The 25,278-nt window shown below is 35.1% G+C and overlaps 1 protein-coding gene across 5 annotated transcripts in view; it reads left to right on the forward strand.

The window, feature by feature from the left end:
* The window catches only part of BANK1 (B cell scaffold protein with ankyrin repeats 1), a 311,287-nt gene that overhangs the window by 152,723 nt on the left and 133,286 nt on the right, over positions 1-25,278 (forward strand). The window lies entirely within an intron of this gene.

Genomic DNA, 25,278 nt, shown 5'->3' on the forward strand with positions numbered 1-25,278 from the left:
AGGCCGAAAGCGAGAGAGAATGGGATGAATTTGAAAAATTTCAAGTAACTTTAATAGCATTTACGTAGGTATGTGGCATGTGACAGGAGAATTTGCAGGAAATAAGGTCATAGAAGTAAAGTTTAAATCATATTCACAAATGAATGCCTTGTCCTCAAGGCAATGGAGAATATTTAAGGGGTTTGTGCAGGATAGTGACATGTTAGTAATCAAAACTTAGAACATTCTAGCCACAAGATGGAGAATTTCAGGGAACATCAAATGCAAGAGATACATTAGATGACCGCTGCTGAGGAGCTGAACTGAGGTAGTGACAGAGGGGAAGGAGGGAAGCAGTCCAGCCAGAGAGCCATTAAGGTGGCCAGATAACAGGTCATGGTGGGTGAACTGGTGTGAGGATGGAAGGGACAGAAGGCTTCTGACTTAAGTATTCAAGTAAATAAATGGTGGAGCTCCTAACTGGTACAGTGAATGAAGGGGTAGGCGGAGATCTGAGAGAGAAATATGAGCTCAAATGAGTTGAAATGCTTATTTCATATCAAATGTAGATGCTAGTAAGCAGATGCAAGTAGAGGTAGAGTGGATATATAGTAAAGATAGTAGGAGTGGGAGGGTAACTTTAACAGAACACAGTTTTAAAGAATTATTTTTAAAACCTGTAAAATATTTCATGGCATTTTATATTCATTGTGATTAAATGCTCAAGCTCTGAAACTATACTGCCTGATTTTCTGAGTTTGAATACTACTCGATGGTTTTTATTCTTTAGATAGCTACTTAACATCTTTAGTCTTTAATGTCCTCCATTAAATGATGATAATAGTTAACAGGATTAAAAAATTAGTATGTGTAGTTTGCTTTAAATAGTGCCTGGTATTGTAGATAACCAGTAAATTGGTGTGTGTGTATGTGCGAGAGAGAGAGAGTGTGTGTGTAAGTGTGTGTGTAAGCGTGACTTAATACTCCTCAGTAAGCCAATTTTCCTTATAGTCAATGTGTCAGTTGAGAAATTTTAACATATGGCATGCTGGTAAAAGCTACATGAGGAGCATAAAACATGCAAAGTAGTCAGGAAACTCACCAGTTACAAGGGTTGCAAAAAGAGTATGTAAAACTGTAGTGAATAATAAAATATTCTCCCCTTCTTCCCTCAGCTTCAGCCATCTGGAGGCCCCTTGGCTCATCCAGTATCTCCATGATCTCCCTTTTCTTAGGTAAGGGCCTTAGGATGTTTGCCCCTGTTTTCTAAAATTTTTGCTAACCTTTTATACTTGGTCTATTTCCACTATCCATCTCTTAGCTTAAATATTACTTTCTCTGACCTCAGACTACATTAATTCCCCTGGTAGATTTTTCCATAGCACCCCATTCTCTCTGAAAATACTTTGTTTTCATAGTTATTCAAGAACTCTAGAGAACGGAAAGAAATCAGTGGGAACAAGAGCGACCAGGAAAATCTTTCAAGAGCTGAGCCCTTGGAAGGATATACACATTTACGGACAGATTAGGAACACTTTCCAGAGATTGTAGAAGTGATTAATCAGAGCCAACAGGTTTGGTTGAGCTATGATTCCAATAGATAGCAGCCTTTTTAAATATTGGACAATGTGCTGAAGAGTTGAATGCCATTGTGTGACCTTATGGAGAAGTGAGATCACAATGTACCCCCACGGTAATTAAAGTTTACACATGGAGTGAGTGTTTGCATTCCAAAGACCTGATGCTGAGAGTGCTCTTGTGCATAACCAAATAGAGGCAAGTGCATGAAGAAAATAAAAGCATTTTAAATGAATAGCAGTACTCAAGTCCTAGACACTTTCTAAAAAGATGCTTCAGTATTCTAAAGGGTGGGGCATAATTGTAAAAGGAAAGTTTGTCCAAGTGCTTATAAGGGTGCTTTATTATACCTCTCCTCTAGCTTTCAGATTTGGGTGATGTTGATATTTGTATAATGCACCTTTTGTGTTTTAGTTAAATCAAAAGATGTCCCTCTTGGAAACTTTAAATAAATACAATACTATGATAGATGGTGACTAGGCTTGACTCATTCATGGTTAAACATAACATAACCTAACAAATCCATTATGACAAATGGATTTAACTTGAATTGATACTACAAAGGCCACATCTGTCACTGATTAACTTTAATTTTTTTCCCTCTATCATTGCTCAAGTTATTACTGTAAACTTTCTTTTGTTTTTGGAGCGTAAGGGGCAAACATTTCTTGCATCCTTGCTATGTTCCAGGTAATATACTATTCACCATGCACATGCCATTTTGCTTACTGTTCAAAAAATAATGATGAGGTATTACCTTAATTTTACACATAAAGCTCACATCTTTTTTAAAATCATGTAGCATTTATACTGGAAAGATTAATTATTTCAAGTAAAAACTGACTTAGTAGACCATGAATCAACAGAACCCATAAATCAACAGAAGAAAACAAGAAATGTAGCACCAGAGTGAGTTGTGTGGGCTACGTGTTCTTGCTCAACTCAGAGAAATTCCACAAGTACAGAATTCCTGCTCCTTCATGTTCACTGTTGTAGCCTGAGTATTTAGAACAATGTCTGGCACAAAGTTGACTCTCAGTACATATTTACTAAATGAATGGATGAAAATGAAAAAGCTGAGTAGATGCCAATTGAAGCATACTTCAGTGAATATAAAAGAGGGCAGAAATACCAATGACATCAGAACATATAGTACATACCACCCAATTAGGAGAATGTGCAATATGGTTTTCTAATGAATATCACAAAATTGGCAAAAATACAAGTTAGTGAGAGGGGACTCCATTTATGCAGATATCATTGGGAATCTGCTCCTTTAAAAGTAACACAGGATATAGTCTTACTTTACCTTGTAGAAAATTCTTCTCTCAGAAATTTGAACCAATAAGAATAAGTATACTTAATTTTGGATTATTAACTTTGGATCTTGACAATAATCAAACAAGTGATAAATGTAATGCAATAATAAACATAAACCAATAAAATTTTAACTTTCCACACAATAAGAAGACATCAGTTATAAAGAAATAAAGTTTTAGAATGTTATGTAATGAGATAATATTCAAAAAGAACTATAGAAAAGATCACAGAAATAATGACCAAGCCATTATGGCCAAATAAAAATAAAAATTCATGATATGAGTCTATGTTTGTTCCACCTTGTTTTGGCACCTAATAGATACTTCGAAAGATATGTTGTTATATTATTTAATCCTATGTTTGGGAAAATATTAAAGCTGAGCAGAGAAAGTTCTTTACCTATGTTTAGAATTAGAATAATAAAGAATGGTCAGGATTCCTGCATGAAGTAGTCATGCACTAATATTAGCAGATGGCAAAATACAGAGACCTTTTGCTTCCATCCCTCCTGAAATGAAGCATATTCAAACTGGAAAAGTCAAAGCAACATTACGGATTTGAAAACCTAGATGGAGTAAAGACCATCTCACTCTTTAAAATGAGTCCAAGTTTGCAGCCTCAGTCATATTACATATCTGGTCATGAAAACAAAGGAAATACTCCTGGTGATCCTCGAGAAATCATGGACATGTGAAACCTGCCAAGTTACATAAATGTCTTGATTGTCTGAAAACAGATGAAAGATTTGCCTTAAACTTATAGAATAACAAATTTAATACCAATCCCCATTGAAATTCTAGAAGGTCATGTGATTTATGAACATTTAGGGGAGAAGAGCCATTTGACAATGAAGTCATTCTCTATAAAATTAGAAATGTAAAACAATGTATTTTCTTTTATGATGAACTTAGTAGTTTGATAGACACTCTATGAGTTGGGCAATTTTTCCCCAATTACATTTTGGACAAGAAAGAGAAGTAAATTATGAATGAAGTTAGTTCCAAGTTTCTTTCCAAATGTTCTTCCATGGAAATGATAGAAAACCTGGCTCAACACTTACAGGACAGATTTGAGATACCATACCCACCTGAAGACTAAGCATTTCTGCAATGTGCTTGAGTATTTGCTGGTGGAGAAATGTGTCCTAAATTGATGATCTCAGTAACTTCTGAATATTCATTAGAGTTTTCCTATTTTCTCAAGTGTAGGTGTACTCTAATGAGAAATGTACAAAAATTAAGGACTGGTTTCAGGGCAAGTGAGAGAGGATTGTGTTTGAAGAAGTTGTAAATACATATTATGTATTATATTCTTCATCATTTTCAGGAGTGCCACTCTCCATCTTGTAAAAGATTGAATTGATCAATGCATGAAACCTTGAGTGCCTGTGAGTCTAGAAACTCTCATGGGCACCTAAGATAACTGAAGAATATATCATTTAATTGAATTTACTAAAGATGTCTGATAGGTTCAAGGAAAAGCATAGATGCATGAAGTCTAATTTACTAAATCTCCAGGTGGTATTATTTTACATTATCTTTCCGTATGCATTTTAGATTCAGTGTTGGCAAATGTATTCTTTATGAGTCATTAATTCAGCCCATAAACCAATAAAATATAATCCATAGATTATGAATACCCAAATATATATACATAATTATGTTTATTATCCATTTTTCTTAATAATCCCACTGACCTTTGCTCTCCAAATCATTTTCTTTTACCCCACCAACTAAAATTGTAAAATAATTCCAAGTTTTTACATGTTCGCTTATCATTCTCCTCATTACAACAAATGAATCAATCATATGAGATATTTTTGAAGAATTCATTTCTCCTTTTCTGTGAGAGAGAGATTTTCTTTGAAAATTTCCTGAAAGTGATGTAAATTCACAGCCAATATTTCTTCTAAGCAATAGTTCTTTCCTTCTCAGAATTATTCATCCCTCATTAAACATGAATATATTCCAATATATGCTAGATACTGGAAATAATCATAACTGTAATTCTATTATTAATTTTGACACTGCAATTTGACATGTTAAATAAAACAATGAATGTACATTATTTATTACTTTAATAAGTGTACTTGGTTTTTGAGAAATCCTGTTACAAACATTTTACAAGGAAAAGAGCAGAGTATGAGATCAGTCCTACAAAAGAAGATTACATAATGTTTAAATTATAGTAGTAGTGGGGGTGGCTACCACCAGACTGACACTCAAGGCTACCTGAATCTGTACACTGATGCTATTGCTATCATGCTCAGATATTATTTCCCTGGGCTGTGCACAATCCTCAGCAGAATTTCCCTGTGAATGAGAACTTCCGTTCTCAGGAGCTTAAATAATCGTTTAACAGGCTGCAAAATTTCCTACTTGATACTCAGATCTGTAAATTATACATTTGATTTAAATTTTATCTTCTTTATAGTGCCCTCATCTCAAAGGTCAAAGAAGGGAGTAATTTATCAATGTCCAAAAATCAAAGTGATAATTTTAGAAAACTCATTCTCTATTGAATGACTCTGTTGTTTATATTTTCTCCCCACCCTTTTTCTTCTGTCTAAAATGGCATTTCAATATCTGGGAGGTGCTGTAGATATTGCCTTGTCACAGTAGAGGTAGACTAGAATGTTAGATCACATATTTTTTCCCCAAATATTATTGTGAGACCTTGAAATTAATCCCTATGAGTATGCTACTAATGTGTAAGAAACATCCCAAAATGTAGTAGCTTAAAGCAAAAATCATTTTTTATTTTTATGAGTTCTTGGGTTCACTGGGTGGTCCTGCTGAACAGTGCTTTGCCATCCTGTACTGGTATGTGACACAGGAGGAAAAATAGTAATATTCACCTTGCCTTTATTTAAAATTCTGGTATTTTGTTCATCATGGACGACTTCTTGCATTAAAATTTATTTTTATGAACTTTTGCCTTAAAATACTATTTAGTCTTATTTTTGAGTTTGTGGGTGACCCCTTAAATTTTGCAAGTGCTTCGTTTGTCTCACCTTGGTCCTGATCCTGTCGCTGTGGCTTGGGCTTGCTCTTATTTCTGTGGCCAGCTGACAGGTCAGCTGGGAGCTGGCTTGTTAAGGATGGTTTCAAGATGACTCTAGGATGATGTGGTTCTGTTCCATGTAATCACTCATATACATGTGTCTCCTGTATCTTCCCAGCAAGCTAGACAAGCATATTCTCAAGCTAAACTGGACATCTTATCCTGAAGAACACAGAACAGCAAAAAAGAAAGCAAAGACATGCAAGCTCTTTTCCAAACCTCTGTTTTGCCAGTGAACTGTGGCCAAACCAAGACACAAGGGCAGAATCAGTGTGAGAGGGACTACAGAGTTACAAGACAAAAGACAGGGATATAGGGATGCCTTAATTAGAATCAGAATGCAGTCAACCTAAGATACTCTCTAAGCCTTGATGTCCTCAAATGTAAAATGAGAATACTAATAGAACCTCCTACTTAACATTGCTTGGGGGACTTAATGAGAGATTATGTAAAGCTCTTAGCATAGTTCCTGGCATGTGGTAAATTTTCAATTAAACTATTATTTTGTTGTGTATTTAAATATATGTTAAACTCCGAAATAATGTTTTGAACAACAGAGAACAGAATTCTCCCTTAATATGGAAAAAGAACATACTATACATCTATTTTCCGATCCTTATTAAAAAATCAATAAATATACCAGATCGGCATGTTAGATTTAAAAATACAGGATGAAAGTACAAAAAAATGTCCATCAGAATGCCTCTCATTACATAAGCACGCAATGTAAATTCAAATTGAGCTTGACTTTCTTTATCAATAAGTACATGTGACTTATCAAAGTTACATTCTGGAGAAAAGTGAAGAGTAAGAATATTGCCCACAGGAGAGCCCTTGACCTATCTAGCATCACATTGTCTCAAGAGCATATTACTGGTTTAACTATGGACAAGAATGCCTATAAACTACATTTAGTTTAAGGAATTAAGAGGTGTTTATGTGTATGTAAGTGTGCATGTGCCTACACAAATGAGACCCTAGGAGATATCATTTCTGGTGCTTCTCAGATTGCTGGGCTCCTTGCCTCTATATAAGCTGACTGATAAAGAAAGGAGATGATATGACTGGCTGGATCTGCTGGTGGAGGTTTTCTATTATTATTCTGTTTCTACTTCTACTTTCTTGCAGTAGTAGCTCTAAAATATATAAGCCACACGAGACAGGCAATTACTATTAAATTTAAGAAAGATGATTGTTACAATGTACGCTGTGGTTGAAGAGTAAAGGAAGAGGTACTATATGCATATAAAAACTCTATGTAAATTCCTGAGATTCCACAGATTTAAAGAGAGCTACGATTTAAATGAATAAAATTCTCGAGAATGGAAATTATCCAATGAGTCCTACCACTATTTGGAACATTACTCCCAACTGAGTGCTTCACTCAGGCAGGAGACCATTCTCTTATGCATGAATTTTCAAATGCTCTTTCTTTGAAAACCAAATCTTTCCAAATTTACTTAATTAGTTTCCTATGGGGAAAAATTCATAACAAACAACATTTATGTGAGCTCTACATAATGACTTCTTTTTGAAGAGTACAGTTTGAAAGGAGTGGTGGACACCACCTTCACAGTGGAAAACCTGACAAACACTACCTCAGCCAGGTGATCAAAGGTAAGATGAAGAATGATGAGTCAGGCTGATAATATGTAACATGGATGTGACGTGATATGTTAAAAATGGTGGCTACACCATTGAGGTCTTCCACCCCAAAACCCATAACCTCAGTCTAATTATGAGAAAAACATTAGACAAGTCTCTCTGATCAGACAATACCTGACTAGCACTCTTTAACCCCGTGAAAGTCATCAAAGACAGGGAAAAGCTGAGAAACTGTCATAGACAAGAGGATCTTAAAAAGATGTGACAACCAAATATAATGTAGTATCCTGGATAAAACCTTGGAACAGAATAAGGCCATTAGGTAAAAACTAAGGAAACCTGAGTAAAATATGGATGTTAGTTAACAGTATTGTATCATTTTCACTTTACTCAGCATTACAAAGGTAGTATATTTATGTAAGATGCTAATAACAGGGGAAACTGGGTATGAAGTATAAGAAACTCTGTGAATTATCTTTACAAATTTTCTGTGACTCTTTAAGTAGTTAAAAACCCTATTCTAATTTACAGCTTGGTTAAGAAGTCGAAACTTTTTAAAAAACAGAAGAAATATCTTTTTATAAAAATAGCAATTTTATATTCAATAATCAGTTATTTTTCTATTCAAGGACTGTTTTCAAAAACTTTAGCCCAAACGTGAGTTTACAGGGCAAACTCAGAGATAACTAAAAACAGTTGCTTTAACAGTTAATATTGAAAGCTATAACCACATTGTTATTCTACAGTTCCTTGAACAAAATCTCAAACGTTTTTGTAATTCAAAGGATCTTAGATTAGACTGTCCCTTTGTAAGGAAAACAAATCCTTAAATTTACTCAGATATATAATGCAGATGTTTATGGACTAAAATGAGAAGTTAAACAAAAATGCTGATTTTTACATTTTCTTAAAAATTTGGTTTTGCTCTGATAAACCCAAGTATACAGGATACCTTTAAACTGCATATGAAGCAATAGAATTAAACCTATAGATATTTTGGGGTGTTCCTTCAGCAATCTACCTTAAATTAAATAACTATCAATATAAACAATTCTGATTTTTAGTTTTTATTTCTTATACTGAGAACCCATTTAGATTTACAAAACAAAACAAAACAAAATCAAGAACATGTGCTCATAAGTAGAAAAATGTGAAACTCGTATGATCATCCTTAAGCTCAGCACATGGCTCAGGACAAGAAATGGACATGTGCTGTTTTACTGTATTTTTCTTGATAAGTATTAGAGTAGAGTAAGTCTTCACTTGATGTTGTTGATAGGTACTTGGAAACTGACTAAGCAAAACGATATAAAGCAGGTCCTTGAATAATGTCATTTTGTTCAATGTTATTTTGCTGTAACATTGTGAGAAAAAGTAAAAATGACTTGGCTATATATATATTTTTTTTGCTTACAGTAGCAATTTCCAAGACCCTATTGACAACATTGAGGACTTACTCTAAATCAAATCCAAGTATGCCTTGTGTACTAGAAGTTTTCTAGTTACTGTGACTACCTGTGTAAGAAACATCTCATGCATGCAGTAGATTCTCTGCTATCAATGGAAAATAAAACTTAAGCAAAAGGACATTTATGTTTAGTAATTCTATAATTGTTACAATGAACATAGTAATAACAATAGAAATAACTATAATATATGGAGTGCTTGGCATAATGATTATAATTTTGATAAAACATCCATTATACTGTAGACTCCAAGAAGACAGAAATTTAACCTAAAACATTGGTGCATAGTAGGTATTTAGTAAATATTTGTCAGATAAATCAATGCCAGACAGTGATTACAGCAAATCCATGAGGCAGGAGTCATATGCTGGGCCTATTAGCAAAAGAGGCATGAGAACTGTTAATAAACTTTTTCACAGTTAAGAAATGGCAAAGTCGATTTTCAAATCCAAGACTTGAGTCTGTGCCCTTACCACAGTCCTGCATTGCCTGTCCCATTCCTTCCAGGAGCTATTAGGATAAAATTAGTAAAACAAAACCAGTAATTCTGACATTACCAGCTTTTTTTCTGTCATGAAATAATAATAATATTCCAACAGAAAATAACAAATATTCTTACAGTAATGATTAACGATCAGTGAGAGGAACTAGACAAGTGCTTTTGCTGACATCCGCACCAATAGAGGGCACCCTACACCTATATAAACAGGTGAAATGGTGAGGGTAGAGGTGAGCCAAGGTGAATTCTAACACCAAGGCTGAGATGACGAAAATGAAATGAAAAGAGAAACTGTATTGCCTCAGACTTTGCTATGTGCAAGAACCCTGGGGGTGATCATGCTCTTTCATCCATAAACTTTATGTTTATCTAGCTGAGAGCAAAGGTAGCATAAATAATAGGTATGTAGTGGTTGAAATGTTCCCAACTGTTTTTTTTTCTTCTTCTTCTGTTATATTTCTAGATAATGCCTTCCACAGAACAATTAATGTTGAAACAGTGAACAAAAAGCAATCTTCCCATAACTGAGGCATTTCTGTTCTTGATCAGTAAATATCAAAATTACTATATGGCAGCAGAATTGCATGGAGAGAACAGAGTGATATGAAGAAATGTGTAGAACAAATTATTCTAGTACTTGGAAATTTTGCAGCAGACTTGCTACACTGCATCATTGCTTGTTTTCTGGATCTATTTAGCAAAAAAAAGTCTAGAGTTTCAGAGTAGAGTGTACAAAAAAGTATGATGCTAAGGATCTTTCTGCTGTTACAACTACCTCCCTCTCTGATGCTCACTTCACTGATAGTTCAATTTTCATATAAATTTATAAGTTGTGACTTTTCTTTTAAATGCAGAAATTGCCTTCTGGAAATCTCATGGTTTTGGTGATATTTTAATTAAAACCCCACTGAGTCATAAACTTAAATTGTATTGTCATTTGATATGTTTTGTTAATGACAAGCTAGTACATATATTGCATACTGGGCTTAATATTTCTTGTTCCTCTAGTTATCTTGTACCTCTTGCCTTCTGTATTTGTTTCCTAGGGCTGTTGTAACAAATTACCACAAATTAGGTAGCCAAAAGCAACAGAAACTTGCTTTTTCATCATTCTAGAGGCTAGGAGTCTGAAATCGAGCTGTGTCTGCAAAGCTTGTTCTTTCTGGAGACCCGAGGGAGAATCTATTCATTGTCTCTCTCCTAGCTTCCAGTGGTTGACAGCAGTTCTTGACATCCCTTGGCTTCCAGCTATGCTGCCTCGGTCTTCAGGATGATTTTCCCTGTTTGTATCTCTGTGAGCGTGTCTTCACAAGTCTCTCTTAAAAGGACATGGGTCAATGACCTCAGCACATTCTCATCTGGTGTGACCTCATCTTCATTTGATTACGTCTGCAAAGACTCTATCTTCAAATAGGATCACATACAGAGGTACCAGGAATTAGGACTGCAGCATACCTTTTAGGAAGAGACAGTTCAACTTGCAACATGTTTCTCAGGAAACCTCACTTAGGAGAAATAAAATGATTTTTATACTCTAAAATAGTTAGTGTTCATTTGTAGAGTCTTCTCTTCACACATAGCAAGAACAACAAATCCTAACAAAGCCCTGGTAAACATTATTAGACTTAGAAAAGGTGGGGGTAAACCCCATGATTCCAGAACTCACTCTGTCAAGCAGCCAACCAGTGAGATGATTGGATGATGAGGGAAGAGACATAGTAAGCACTTGGAGGGCTGGCATGTTGATAAAAAATGTACCAAGATAATAGTAGGAAAAACGTATACCCAGGAGCTTACAGTCATGGAATTTTGTGAATTGTTGTAACTTCATTGTTACCACAGTTTGCCAATATGCAATCATTTTTTAAGTAGAATTTTTTAAAAACATGTGCAATTACTGAAATATTTTACTTAATGCTACACACACAATGAAATTGCAAAGGGAGGAAAATTTGTGATTCACCAAAAAGGAATCTTTTACTGCTAGATGAGACAGCAGTTTTGACCACCATAGAAACATTTTCCAAATTTTTGTTCATTTTTCACAGAGAGCAGTGTATGGCTTTTAGAGGCAAACATTAGAAATATACAGGTCGGGGATAGGTAAGCATGAGTTAATTAATGAAAAGAAAACCTTTCTTAATAAAGGATTATGTTCATATATTAGTTCTGCAGGCATAAGCTATGCAGCCCTCATTTACAACTCATAAAAGCTGCAGTGACAGGTGCTATAGAACGGGGATGACAGATTAGCTGTTGCTCATGCGAGGAATGAAGCATCAAGAGAGAGCACATTAGACCAAGCGAGCAGCCAGAAACAGCAATAAAATCATTACTAAGAGAGACGATATAGTTAACACGGGAATATATATCTTTCTGGCACTGGCATTGTATTTACTGGTGTACCACACATTCAAATACATTGTTCAAAAGATTCATTTCTGGATTGAGATAAGAAAATGAAATTTATCAGGTCTTAGACTAGATCTCCTTCTTGTCTCTCAGTGTTGCTGACATATACTTGATTTTCATTTCCTAGTGCAGTTTAGATGCCCTTCCTCTATCTATAATACTGCCACATAGAGCCAGTGGTTTTTTCCTTTGATACCATGAATTTTGCCACTTACATTGTTATTCTGTCATATAAAACAAGACGAATGATGTCCTGTATATTATTTTACCATCAATCTCTTGAAAGATAATGCAGCATACTTACGTAACAGGAATTTGATAGTTTCTTGCTTAGGGGAAAATTGTCTCTTTACTGATCCTTTCCTTTGTTAAAATTATTGATATAAGATCACTGACATTTTGGAGTTGTAAAATTCTCCCCCCTTTAAAAGTAACATGGGAAAATCTATATTTAATGAAAAATAAGCCAGAAATTTGTTTCATCGTAGCTTAAGCTTTATGATTATGAGTCTTTGCTTACATCCGCGTTCCATCAATTAACCATAAATGTTTCCTGATGCAAAGCACTCCATTTCTTACTCTAAAATGGGCACAGAAGTGTAGTGCTTTTTTACATCTTGTTGTGGAGATTAAAGGAAATAATTGGAAATAATTGATGTACAGTGTACAGCACAATATTTGTATGGTGACTGCTGTATAAGTTTCAAGCCAAAAAGAAAAATAAAATATTTCCAAAATACATGTTTTCAGAATTACTCCCATGGATTTTTTTTAGAAAATACCACTACCATTTTCATTAAATGTAAGATTATTTTAAAATAGAATTTTCTATATGATCTCTTGGAAATACAAGAAAATATAATTTCGGACTCAAAACAAGGAAGACTGTTTCTTGACTACGTTTTTTGTCACTGGAATGTTTGAGCAAAGGCAGGCAGTCACCTGTTGGACTCCTACATGGAAAAAAGTGAACTAAGTGACCTCTACTTCCTCAAGGCTCTAGCCCGTATTTCCATGGAAACCGGGCATATCATTTTGTTTCTTATCATTATCTTTGCCCTCAAAATTCTCACTATGCAGGCAATTATAATACTACACCATTGTGTTTTGTTTTGTTTTTTATTCTTTTTAATTATGGTTTGCAAACTCAGAGCAGAGGGTTAAAATAAAATATCCTCACTCACCCTAAAGTCCTAGATATCATCTATTTCAGACAGTTTGGGCAGTCCCCTTGATAATACCCCAGGCTCTAAAAGCACATCATGCTGGTTAACAAATCTAGAATGTAGCACTTGAAGATGATATCCAGACCTGGATAAGTGCCAGGCTAACTATAAAGTGTAGGCTTTCTGCTTATCTGGAGAGGAAACAAAGAACATCTCAGCACTGATCTCTCATCCTTCAGTTCCTACCTTGCTATGCCTTACGGCAAATGTAGAACAGAAAGAATTTTTAAAAATACGCTCACTTGAAATTTGTAAAGAAACTGATTGATCATTTTGTTTGTTTGTTTGTTCTCCTCTTGACTATAGAATTATATAGAAGGAAGAAAGCTCAGGGTCTTCATTAGTCCAGATAGAAAATAGACAATTTAAGGAATGCAAGTGAGTTACTCAGTGCCAGATAACTTTAAAATGGGATCATTGCAAGAACCCAGTTATCTTCATATCTTCATCTTTCCCAGGCCTCACTGCTGCTCAATACTAGAAGATTATGCCCATCATTCCTTCCTAAACTCCTATGGCCATGGTTCTTTTCCTATGATAGTATGGTGGGTGAATCGATTCCCTTCTGTCAGTTATAAGCTTAATTTCACCAGAAAACATACTAATGAGAAGATACAGAATCTCCTTTAGTTTTGTGTTATTTTGCTTAAAGCAAGAAATGCCTTTGCTCATCTAACCTGTCTAAGCCAAATCTCCGCATTTTAGCTTTCTTTAGGTTAGGTAGTATGGCTACCTTGGTCTCATCTGTTCATCGTTTTCCTCCTTCAGTCTCAGTCACTCTTTCAAGATTCAACTGACTGGGAATATTACTACTTAGCTGCCTTAGCTGTCTTTCTATAGCTCCTAGGTCCTGTTACCTACCATTAAAACAGGCTTCATTCTTCTAAGAAAAGCAAACTACTCCATCGTGATTATTTGGAGCCTACCAGATACTACTCTCTCTCAGAAGAAGCCACTATTTGGGTAACACACAGCCCTTTCTCGATTGAGTTCTCGTCTTTGAGTCCACAAAGACTCATGAGCTTATGGGAAGTTTATACAACATCAAGAAAATACTGGTTGATCTCATCCTGGAAACTTAGAAGCGAAAACTGTCGGGACACTGTCCTTCCACTTTTTGAATATTTCCAAATTATCTGAAAAATTGGAAGTGTTTCAATTTTCCACTTAAAGTGAAAAAAAGTTTTGCGTTTGACTTTATTTACTAAATTTTGGTTTGAAGATCCTGATGATGTCAGCATAACTGAAGAATTCAGTTACTTGAAGCTTTGAAGCCAAATTTTTTTTCTCTACTTTGTGTCTGTGAAAACTATCTTTAGGTTTGTTATTTTGGCATAAATATTTGTTTATACTTAATCATCTATTTATCTGATATGTGCTGGCCACTATGCTAGGTGTTTGATTTACTGAATCTTTACAATAATTCTGCAAGAAAGATACTACCATCCCCATTTATAGACGTTTTAAAAAAATTGAGACTCTAAGATGCTACATAGTTTCCCAAAATAGAATAGTAAATTAAATAGCTGGTTTTTAAAAACAAGTCTGAGATTAAAATCCATGCCCTTTTTACCGTCATGTTAAAAACACTGTTTTTTTTTTTTTTTTTTTTTTTTGTCTTTTCTTTGCAGAATGCCCCCAATGCTTTTTTTTTTTTTTTTTTCCTCTTAAAATATTTCTTGCTGTTTCTGATAGTTGGATGCCAGCTTGGCCCATCTGGTGCTATTTTTCTAGAATTTCATAGGACTACTTTCCTAGTCAAAGATACACTTCATCATTCCCTTAAAACATTTATTGTACTCACCTGGCAATGATCACTCTACTATGACCACCTTGCTGCAAACTGAATTCTGATGAGCTAAGTGTATGGACATAAGGATGTCAGCAGGATCCCAAGCAATTGTGTGCATAATGTATACTGACATCCATCCTCTGCACATGCTCAACTCAGCAGAGTTGTTGATGCAGAAGTGCTGCTTTGCTGCTAGCACAATGGCTGCATTCCAGAACTCTGGTGGTAGACTGAACCACAGTGCAGGTATTTTGGGAAACTTTTACACCTCAACTAGCTGAGAAGATATATGATCAAGTATTTGAGAGGACTATGTGAAAGCTTTTTGTATGTCGATAATTTCAATCTGGTGTAAAAAATCTCATGGATTGTCCTGTAAAATCAGCTTTTCCATATGGATTCATGATTATGGCAGAAAAGTCGAAGGCAGACACTCTGCAGCAGGGAAATGTTATGTCCAGCTGAAGATGTTTACTTTCGGTACTAAAAGCTGTTATTACTCTGCTTCTTAGAGAGTAGATTTCTTATGTTCGGATATATACAGACAAGGAAAATTGAGATAGGACATCTATTTGGAACTTGAAAAATCAACTAGAGCATGAAAGTGTTCACAATGCCAAGGCAAGGCAAAAAGTACAACAAATAGTGGCAATATCCATACAAAGATTGTGAAACTATCATCAGGAATTTCTCTAATCTATTCACCTGTGTTATCTGCAAGCACCTTTCACGATAATTGGAAAGGCAGTCTTACTGGTACATTAATCAAATGTGGTCAGTCAGTTAGCAGAATGGAAGTGATGCCTGCTCTCCCAGGGTTTCTTTGATCATGACTGGTGGAACAGCGATTCATCTGTCATGAGCTAGGCTGACAAGAAGAAATCATACATGCTAACCTGCTATACAATTTTTTTAAAACATGAATTACGGTTTAAGTTGTCAGAGATTTTGAAGTTCAGTATCTTCTGTCTCAAGTAGCACTCAGTGTTGTTTTTAGAAAACGTGATCATTACCTTCCGTGATGTCATCCTCAAGCATCAGGAATCTGACATTGACCCATTTACATTAGAAAAAGAAGTGACTTCAGAAATGGGTGAATGCACTCCTTCACTTTATGGAAGAAAAGCATGAAGATCAGATGAATGATTATAGGCAGATCTAGAAGAAAAACCTTCAATTCTCATTTATCATTACTTTCATTTTTAAAAAGTAGGAAGGCATTTTTACTGGAAATTACCAAATTACAATAGTCTAAAAATGCAAGTGGAATTTATTAAGGGACCTCTGGGTGCACAGCACTATGTTGAATTGTAAGAAAAATGGATGAAAAAAGTTGGGTCATCATGGTCCTTCTGCTTAAGGACCTTATTCTGTACTCAAGATAGATGTAGATAATTTACAGTCATACACAAGTTAAAAATTGATAAGATTAAAGGCCAAAAACAGAATGATTGGGTTGCTGAGATTTTTGTCACTTGGTTAAGAATGCTAGACATCACAATAAATTCTTTATTGATGCATGTTTTCAACCCACAAGTAGAGTGTTTGACAATTATACAGCTAACTGTTTAGTGGGCAGTGGAGAATTAGAAAAATCTGAGGTGGCTGCAAGCTGAGATAACATGCAATGGAGAAATTTATAGGGGGTAAAAAGAAGAAAAGGGAAATTATTTTTAACTGTGGCAAAAGAACATGGAGATGGTTAGTGGCATCTGTCTTCCTCATCTGATTCAAAGCTATCTTTTTGTTTTGTCTAGCTTGGCTCAAACATATCAAAACTTCTTGATTCAGTAAGCAATTTTAAAAGTATAACTATGTGAGATTAAGTCACCAACAAGTTAAGTAACTGTTCAATTAATCCATACACATAAGGAGAGAAGACTAGGAGTAAAACAGCAGTATTGTTAGCTCTGCCTCTTCTGCCTCTTCTAACAAGTTCTCTGATTCCAGGTAAGTCACTTCTCAGGGACTCAATTTCTCCAAGATAAAAGGAATTAATTAGATGATCACTAAAGCCCTTTTTAAAAAAAACATCTTATCTCCATCTTTCTGACTTAAGAAGCAAGAGAAAAGGAGTTAATATTGGTCAGATGCTGAAAATATGTGAAGGGGGGAATAATGATGTTCCTTCTAAAATCCCCTTTCCCAGTTTTTGATCACTGAATTAGGATTACATGGAGAAACATTATCAGTCAGTCAATGCAAATAAAGGTATTGAGTGGAAGATATCCAGAGATGAAGCTAAAATCTTTCATGATGAACAGGATTATATTGAGATTCTATCATCAGTATACAGTATTTAAGGAAATTCTGATTAGGTGGACACAGATGTTTAATAAAATGGTGACAGTGATGTCATTCTTGTGAGAAGAAAAACTTAGCGTCAACAATGTTCAGACTCTCATGTTCCTGACTGAGCCTATTATGCTGAGTGTATCCATATTAGCTTTCTCAGCCACTCTAGGGAGTCTCACATATAAAGCGCCACTGGCATTAAGCTGCCAACTTGGAGAGGACTTGACATACTCAATTCCCTGGTGAGTGAAATCATACTTGTTTTGGTCATTCTCCTTTCATTTAACTAAGAACATTTCTACTTTTCTTAGAAACTTAATCCTCCTGTCAGTTTCCCTGTTTTTCTTGTGATCACATTGGTTTTACTGTCAAACTAATATTTTCAAGTCATTTAAGGAAAATCTACAGCAAAGAAATGAAACTTTTGAAAGTCAGCTTGCTTTAGGTATAGAAGGAAATCAAAGGTTTCAGATTAGAGAAATGTATTTCATATCATTTATGTTCTTTACTAAAAAGAGCAAGTCAATACTTCTCTTGCAGTGCTATTTAAAATATTGTCATCCTTTGCCTCACCCTTCATCTATCAACTCCATCCAGTGGGGTTCCTTAAGGATGGGAAGCATTTTATCCTGCTAAGTGTTATATTAAAGTGTTTACCGAACAAATTTGAAAATGTTTAGGTAGGCCTGTAAGTGCTTGCTTATGTATGTTCAGTCACCACAGATAATTTCACCGTCATTGTTTTTTCATTCTTTTAGTTTCAGTTCATTTTTGGTGCCTCCCTGATGAAATAATTGGAAAAATTACAAAGCAAGTTGGAGATAGAAATCAAATGTATAGTGGGGTGCTATCACCCACTTCCTTGCAATCTGTCTTTTCTTATCACATAGTCCTGGAGGTTGTTCTCTCACAAATTATCAATAACTCCGTATCAATCACCTTTGCTCAGATTGATTTGTGATGAACTTCTTTCTATAGAAAGTGACATGGTGATGATTTTTTAATCTTTTTGGGCTGTGGTATGATGAACCTTTACTAAGATTTTCACCAGTGTCATATAATCTTATTCCCTGAGCTTTATAGCATTTTGATATCCACTTAGGTATATTCTCTCGTATTCATCTTTCTTTCCAAAAACTCCATGGCTATTATCACACTTCTATTCTCCCAGTGAAAGTTGGGCCTTTCAGGCTGGGCGTGATGGCTCATGCTTGTAATCTCAGCACTTTGGGAGGCCAAGATGGGCAGATCACCTGAGGTCAGGAGTTCAAGATCAGCCTGACCAACATGGAGAAACCCATCTCTACTAAAAATACAAAACATTAGCGGGGCATGGTGGCACATGCCTATAATCTCAGCTACTCGGAAGGCTGAGGCAGGAGAATCACTTGAACCTGGGAGGTAGAGATTGCGGTGAGCCGAGATCATGCCATTGCACTCCAGCCTGGTGATAGACTCTGTCTCCAAGAGAAAAAAAAAAAAAAAAAACTGGGCATTTCTAAGACTGTATAAGTCTTCCTGCACTTACAGCTACCAATTAACATTCTTATTTACCAGTATTAAATTTAAATATTTTGGATATCATTACAATATGAAATCTCTCCATTCATGAATATTAAGATATTTATCTCTCCAGTTATTTGACTTAACATCCCTCAATATATTCATAATTTTCTTCCTTTAGGCTTTGGACACCTAGCAGAATCCTCTATAGCAACACTGCTGCTTACACAGATGCCATTTTTATCATATTTTCTAACTGGGTATTAGTAGCCAGCTTTTGATACTACCTGTTTAATTTTAGATGAAAGATTTGTTGTCTGGATCTACTACTCAACCGAAGTGTATTATTTATTCATTAATCCATTTAGGTTTCCATATTTTTCATTACAAGATTTCCATGATATTTTAATTTGAGAAACAATGCTTTTCAAACAGTAAGCATAATGGAAAACTTTTCACTTTGAAAAAAACACATCTTCAGCCAGATCATCTGCCTGAGGCCTTTTCTCTCACCTGCTACTGAATTGACCCTCCTGCATCTGTGCGCTCCATCCACCTGCAAGGCTTTCCCTCATTTCTCCATTTCAGTCTGCCAACAATCCGTCTATTCTTCACTTTCTATCTCTTCCAAAACTACTTTCCTGATAATATCATTTCAGTTTTTCCTCCGCAGAAACCTCCTCCTACATTGACAGCTCCAATAACATGTTTTTTGTGCAAATCATTTGATATGAACTGTTAGACTGTACATGCGTTGGAAGTGGGAACTATCATTTTGTCATCTTTATATCTTCTGCCGCATCTAGTGCTGCTCCTTCATAGGTTGTTAAAGAGCTCAAGATATATGCTTTTAGTCAATTGAATATATCAAGTCTGGAGCCTAGAATTGTATTAGGGGGTTTCATTTTCTCTTCATTTCATTGTTCTGTATTAATCATGGATAGACTAAAATTTGGTGGGCCATCTGTCACTGATGGGGTCAACAGAACATGGGGAAGTGGCTTCTTATGTGCTTATCAAACATGCTATTTGATTTCTTCCTAACAAATAGTACTGCCACTTTGCCTTAAAAATGCACCATCACACAGCCCCACAGAAACAATAGAATTCTGAAAAAACTGTAACTAATCTATAGAACTAGAGTTGTAATTGCTTTCTCTTCTGGCTGTTAGAATGTCCTACTTTGGGGGAAAAAAAGTGTTCATTTTATTTTTGTAATTTAATTTTATATTTTATAGGTCCATAGTGTTATTTTATATTACAGTTTTAACTAGTATGTACCTTGAAGTTCAATTATGAAACTTACAAAATCCATTTATATTAAAAGCTCTAACAGGGTGTCATTTTTCACAAGGCTCCTTATTAAATGACTTCTTTGCTGAAACAATTTTTTCTTTTTTCTTAGGGATGGAGAGGCTTAACTATCTTTTCTATTAGAGATGAGATTAACTTAAATGAAAAAGAAGTATTCTAATGAAGGAACAGAACACAAAATACTGACATCTTCCTATGTCTAATATTTGAAAGACATTTACCTTTTAATCTGCACTTTTACTCAAAAACAGAAAGAAAGAATTTTTGGTCTCAAATGATAGGCACTTTGAAATCCAGAAGAAACTAAATGACTTTTACCACCCTCCATTGCAATTTTTCTACATTTGTAACTACCTAAATAAACAGTGACACAAAATTAGTATACAAACTACTAGGCCTAGATTCAAGCAAATGTGACATGCAGTGTGATAAACCCTGGATAATGTTAAATGCTGTGTATTCTTAATTAAAGGGCACAATATTATTAGGAAAAAGTTTATCTGAGATCTAAGGAGGATTTCAGACTGATCCCTATTTTATTTATGTTAACCTTTTGTCACTTAAAACAGCATCCTGGCTAAGACACTGAAAAAAACTAGGGCTACATCTCTGTAAAGTCATGCACAGTGCCTATAAAGCAGCAGCCTTTAGGGTGTGTGAACCTCATGTCTCAGAAAGTAGTTCCTGTTATACCATAGTATTATGGAACTTCTCTGCAAAAACACAGCTCTCATATTGGACATCCACTGAGACAGGCCTAGATGCTTCAGTACCACTGAATTTTCTGTTTTCCAATGTATCATGTATATTCTAGTAATTCCCAGTTTTTTGTACTGGTAAGACCTTTCTTCAGAAATTTTTATTTGATAATAGTATGAAACATGCTAAACTATACATTTTAAAGTAATTCATAGCCCTATGATATTCAGAAAGATTTGATAATCCTCTTGTCCCCATGGTCAATGTCTGTTCACTTTGTGGCTTGCTGCTTAATCAACCTCAAATGAAGTTATCAACATAAAATGCCATGAGAAGATTTGTTTTGTCAGAAGCCTTTTCTTAAGGTAAGGTTATTGTTCTTGATCATTTGTTCTTCTGTTCTATTATTGACAAAATCATTTGTTCTTCTGTTCTATTATTGGCAATAAGGTTTTTAAAAAACAAATTTATTTTTTGTGAACCACTTCAAGGAGGCTCTTCAAACACAGTATCTGTAACCATTTTCTTAATGGTTTATGCTACTTTTCCTTTTTCTAACAAATATTTTCTTCATCTTACCCTCCTCTTCCTGTTTCTTTTTTACAAAATAGAAGACAAGTTTAGGGAAGTTTTTTTTTAAAAAAAAAAACTGACTTTGGTTTTAGAAAATTTTTATTAAGCCTCCTTTCAATGCCAGGGAGCTAGGTAGTCATCTGTTATCTGTGAAAATAATAGTTGGACAGCAAGTGTGTCATTTGATAGTCAATAATAATGATAAATTATTGAATCTGGTTGTGATAGACATCTTGGAGAGCACTTAATACAGAGTATGGTTAGCGCAGTTTTTGAGTTTTTCCAGGCTTCTAAATGGATAAAGACGAAGAAAAACAAGTAGTTTGTCATTTGTTTATCAAGGACTTATGCCTCTTAATTCAAAGACAATTAATTAGACTTTGATTTAGAAATAGATTGGAACCTCCAAGGATTGTTGAATATGGCTGCTCTCAGACACATTTCAAACTATCAGCCACCTCATGCCTTGGTTCACAAGTGAGAATAAATCACATGAAAACAATTTCAACGATAAGAAATATTTGCCATTGGCCAGAATGAGAGACTTGAGATTTGTGGGCTTAAGACCCACCGACAGCTGAGGAAGCAGCATATCTTAGCTTAATGTTGGTAGCACCTGGATTTCGTACATCTGAGTTCCAGCCAAGGAGGCTGCGGAATACACAGCTTTGCTGTGACAAACTTTCTCTAAATCAGAATAAGAGTGTTCTTGCATCCAACAGGGAAATCATTAAAAGTTGTCATGAGGAAAACAAATATTTTCCAAGTGCCTTAAATGAACCAGAAAGCATTTGAGCTAGTTTTACTCAAGTTAGTCCAATTTGTTAAGTATTAATTGAACACTTAACTGTATTCAAGGTAATATGCATACTGCTTTTAGGAGAAATAAATGAATGGAACTGAAATGTTGCCATCAAAGGGGTCACAGTTAAATGGGAGTCATGTTTACTAAGCAATTACTGTGTCTGACACCTTTTTGTCTTTTGTACGTGCTGCGTAATTTATTCTTACAATAGTCATATGACATCAGTACTACTGCAATTCTCATTTTATAGATGAGGGAACTAAGACATAGAGAGTCCAAGAAAATTACAAAGGATATTTAAAAATTTAGATCCAGGATTTATACCCAAGTTTATGTCTCCAGAATTCATATCACAATCTGTTCGTCTCTAGAGAAATAATTACAATACGATGGCATCTGTATAGAAAACTTGAAAGGCACAGAGCAGCACATAAAAGGGAATAATAAATTTAAACAAATTGGGAAGGGGGTGTGGAGTAGGTATTTGGATAAAATAAATATATGGGAAGTTCAGAGAAAATTGCATTCAACTCAATAAACCCATCAGGCCTCTACTAAATACTAATTTTGTTGCTTGTTTACTGGAAGAAAAAAAAAAAAAAAAAAAGATTCTCTGAAGGATTTAAGGTCACACAGCTCATACAGAGCAGGATCAGGTTTCATATCCCAGACTTTCTGAATTCTACTCTCATATGCCTCTTCTTGTGGATTAAACCTTAACTTAATTATTACTCCCAAGAAAGGACCAATTGAGGAAGTAAGTATGAAAGGTAACATGGGAAATAAAAAGAAGAAGAGTATTAGAAGAAATGAGGTTGAAATTAAACAGTCATCTGGAAACAAAGGACTTTTACGATGACTCAGAATAAGATTCAAAAGCATAAAAGTTAACTGTTTCTAATCAACCAACTGCAGTAACACAGCATTAGAAGAAGCAAGAGAGGAAAAATCTGGCCAAGGCTTGGTATAGAAGGAACGAGAAGTGAAGAAAAGCATATGAGCCTCTGAAGGAGGGAAGGAAATGTGCACACAAAAGTGAGCAATGATTGCTTATCCATGCAAGATACCCGCAGATGATAAGAAATGCCCACACAAAAGGTTATGGAGGAGAGGAGAGGGGAGGGGCATTCGTTACTCATTGAGTCTTACGTCAAAAGATTTATTTACTGTAATTTAGATTGCTAGAAAGAAATAGTTTGATTTAATCTTTGAAGATGGAATGTAATATGACAAATGTTAAAATAAGTATATAAGGAAGCCACAAAATTGCTGGGAGGCATTTGCAGGGAAACAAACAGCCACAGGACAAAAATAGTATATTCAATTTAGGCAGAGATCGTAAAAAACATTGTGATGTATCTGCTGAAATGGCACTCTAATATTACAGTTTGTCCAAAGGAAGTTTCAGATAGATTTGTGTCTACATAGAAAAATTCAGGCGTGAAGTGGAGTTGTACAGAAAACTTGTTTTTTTGTTGTTTTTTTCTAGTGTCTGAAATGTTGTCTCAAAGGGAGGTGCAGAGTGGAGAGTAACGGAATGCCCTGTGGGTTGCAGTTAGAGGGGCAGACAAGTAAGAAGGTGATGGGTAGGGCTCTGCTCTCAGAGAACAAAAGTATGAGGGCATTGCTGAAGAAGAAAATGAGGCCAATTCAGATGTGAAATGAAATGTTTTAAAACTGCAGGGGATTACAGAGAAAAAGATAAAAATCAGTAAGAATTCTTCCCTCATGTATCATGCAAATGTTAGAAAATTTCTCATATAGGAGGTGGAGAGAGGGAAATCCAAACAAACAAATATCTTACTCATGAGAAGGAAAGAGAAAAGTTGACTGCAACATAATGGAAGATTATTTTGAAAATGATGTGATGCTAAAAATGTTATTGAGAATGGGAACACCCGAAGGTGACAGTGGTAATACAGTCTAGATGAGAAACCATGCCCCTTTCCCAGACGTTTGTTAGTTTCAGGTTTCAGAAGACAGACAAAGAATGCCGTTGTGAGATAATGTCTGAGATCTGAGCTCATTAGAAGGATAGCTGACTCTACCACAGACTGTTCTCAGCATGCTTTAGTATGACTTGGAGCTTCTTGTATTTGATAAAGATTGGATGCTGTGCTTCCTCTGGGAATCAGATGAAAAAACAGAGAGCAGGGTCAGACCAGAGTCCTGAACTATAGCTTTCTCTATAGCTGACCTTGAAGAAGTGGAAAAGCAAAGGTCTTTAAAAGAAACAAACAAACAAACTAGAAAGCTAAGTCATCTGAATCACATAAGGAGTTCATACTATACCATTAGCTATTATAAGTGAAATGGAAAGGAAATTGTGTCTCTGGCTAATGAAAATGTCTAGGCAACTAATTATGAATTAGTTTAAAAGTTTGCATAATGAGAAACATTTGATAAAAGTGAAGTTTTTGATATTACTTGATTAATGTGTGTAGCCAAAAGAGTCTTGATAAATGTTACATAAACTAAGAACAATTCCAGTTAGTTATTAAAAATTTTAGTAATTTTATAACAACACACTACCTTCCATTTTAAAGTAAAATATTTCCAAATCCCTAGAAGTTTCTTTGTAAAAAATGTTTACTGCGGAAAATATTTATTGGAATAAAAAATGACCTTCTCACTAAATTTGGCATCCAAATGTATTTGGGCTGAGCATACATGTGTACATGAAGTCTAAAGAATTATAGGATGAATGAAAGGGACACCCTATTTGTTACTCTGGACAGACTGGAAACCAATCTTCCTTAGCAAGTGGAGTAAGAGGGAGAGTAGTGATGTTCCCCTGCTCCACACCAGCAAAACAAATGATAGGAGACCATTTCAGATTTCCTCTTATCAGGGTAATTTTCAAATAAAATTCATATAATCAGAGATCAGTAAAATTATTTATTATTTTTCCAATGAAGTCTTCCTGTAGGGAGTGTGTATTTAGGACCCATTATCGTATAGAATGGTTTTCAATGCTACAATAGTAGTAATAAGATATTTGTTTTGCTCCTGCAAAGTCAGTAAGACAGTCTTGAGTTTTGAAGGATTCTACCAGCTGCATGACCTTGGGTAAGTTATTTCACCTCTCTAATCCTCTATTTCCTCTTCTAACTTCCCAGCATTCCAGCTGACTCTAGATTGAACTTTTA

This window comes from Saimiri boliviensis, chromosome 3 (assembly GCF_048565385.1).
Source record: "Saimiri boliviensis isolate mSaiBol1 chromosome 3, mSaiBol1.pri, whole genome shotgun sequence".
Lineage (NCBI taxonomy): Eukaryota > Metazoa > Chordata > Mammalia > Primates > Cebidae > Saimiri > Saimiri boliviensis.